Raw genomic sequence first — 2,423 nt, 5'->3', positions numbered from 1 at the left:
TCCTTTCTCCTAGAAAAAAGTCTGCACCTCAATACTTTAAAATTACTCCCTTGATGTGCCCTTTGACTGTTTCCCTATCCCAGAGGGAATTTCTCATGCCTTTTAACTCTTATCACCAAATTCAGCACCTCCGACTCTGATCTTGTTTGAGGGCAACGATCTAGCAAGAACTGACTACAGCCAATACTCAGACACGGTAACTGAAATAAATATCTATGTCTCTGTGACTCAGAATCATGGTGACAATTTAGTATGTAGCTCCCTCTTTATCGACAGTGGACCATCTGGAAGATGCTGTTGCATCTTGCTTTTCGGATGACATAAAATGCAAGTCCCTACCACTTGTGGCCTCTGGAAAACACAGAGACAGGTGGGAACCGTTCGGCACTGTCACAAATTGCCAGGCGGCTTAAAATCTTTGACAGGCACTTGACACTGTAACTTTAGTTGTGACCTCTGCTTCACAAGCGGATACCCAAAGGGGACCCGTGGCATTTTCAGCCAAGGCTACCACAGTGGCCGCAAACCCAGCTGCAGTTCTGGATGTATCTGCTGCAGCTTTCAAGGCTGTTTTAGGCACACGTCAGGCGCTGAGCACAGCTGTGCCTGCTGGCTTTCCGAAGCTGGGGCCATCTTCTCCTTCTGCATCCACTTACCCACAGAACGGCCCGTGACTAGGGGTGCAGGCTGGCCTCTGGCCACAGAGCCGACTTGGCAGCTCTGAGCTGCGAGGCCAGCCGGCCACACATTCCCTCACGCCTCTGAGCTGTCCCGACGCAGCCGCTGCTTTCGTTGCCCTCAGCCACTTTTCCAGCCAGATCTGTTCATCAGGCTGGCTTGCTGGTGTGCCTGCAAACCGGGAAAGAACGGAGGCTCTTGCAGCAATCTTCGTCCGCTTTAGCTACTGTTTCCTTTCATCTCCACACCACTCTGCAGCTTTTAAATATATTCATGCTAGGTCATAAATGTTGAATGCTTCCTCCGCTACTTAAACAGCAATTTAAGAGAGCAGCTTGAAGTACTGTGCCTCATAAAAATGGAGCTTGTCATGGAGGAGAAGGAAAAACATTGTAGGCTGTAATTGTTCTGGGAAACCGTTGCTGGAAGATATATAATCCCACGTGACACTTGAAGTTCTTGCCAGGGAGCATTTGATCATAAAAGAAAAAAACATGATTTTTTAAGGTCTATTTTCACATCAGTGCACTATACATCCTGTCAGAACAAACGGTGCACTAACTCAAATGATAAATAAAAAACATTTCATTTTCACAGCCAAAGTATTTCCATTCCAACTAGTAGCTGTAAAAATAGAGCTACTGTGAGTGTAACAGTGAGAATATTATATCATAACAGGAATTTTATATCTCAGCTGAGGACAGTATGAGGTTATTACATCTCCTTAAACCAGAACAAAACAGTATGAAAAGACTGACCTTTCTGTCCCACCTTGGGTTTCAAATATCACTCGTTAAACAAAGGCTCAGTGAGGTAAGTCAAAAGCAAACCACACGCCTTAACATGTCACTCTAGCCCTAGACTGTCCTAAAAAGTGTGGCAGCATGGCAGCTGCGGGTGAGAACAGCCAGGGAAGAGAGTGCGCCTGTGGGGTTTCCACGCTGAAACCACTCTCGGGGTCACCGTGAAACCCAACAGCGTGGCCAAATGCTCTTCAAAGCAAGGGGTGGCAAAAGAGGACTTTCCACCAGCACTAGATTATATATGTTCTCCTACCATAAAGATGTAGCAGGTGAATGAAATCACTGGATTTTAAAAGTATAGCAGCGGTAATGAAAGGGCTGAAAAGCAGAAAAGGTGTTCCCTACGGAGGGAAAGGAAAATGCACCTTGGCCTGCTACGAATCAGAGCTCAGAAAGTGAAAGGACACCTAAGGTGTGCACAGGGGACGCGCGATACTCCAAGACATGGTGTCCTCCTACCTGAAGGCCCATGGATTTTGCCGGGGGTGGGAGCCCACAGGAACCCTTCGAAGCAGCACTACCTACACACCCCCGTAACACGTGTGACCCTGGAGATGGAGCGCTTTCGCCTGGATCACACTGCACCCACACTACACCGTCACCCCAGGCTACGCCATCACCCCTCACTACGCCATCGCCCCAGGCTGTGCCGTCACCCCTCAGTATGCCATCGCCCCAGGCTGTGCCGTCACCCCTCACTACGCCATCACCCCACGCTATGCCCTCACCCCTCACTACGCCATCACCCCAGGCTGTGCCGTCACCCCTCACTACGCTGTCGCCCCACGCTACGCCCTCACCCCTCACTATGCCATCACCCCTCACTATGCCATCACCCCTCACTACGCCATCGCCCCAGGCTGTGCCGTCACCCCTCACTATGCCATCACCCCAGGCTGTGCCCTCACCCCTCACTACGCCGTCGCCCCACGCTACGCCCTC

This window comes from Egretta garzetta, unplaced genomic scaffold (genome assembly GCF_000687185.1).
Source record: "Egretta garzetta isolate BGI_Z169 unplaced genomic scaffold, ASM68718v1 scaffold792, whole genome shotgun sequence".
Taxonomy (NCBI): Eukaryota; Metazoa; Chordata; class Aves; order Pelecaniformes; family Ardeidae; genus Egretta; species Egretta garzetta.
This window is presented reverse-complemented; position numbering follows the sequence as displayed.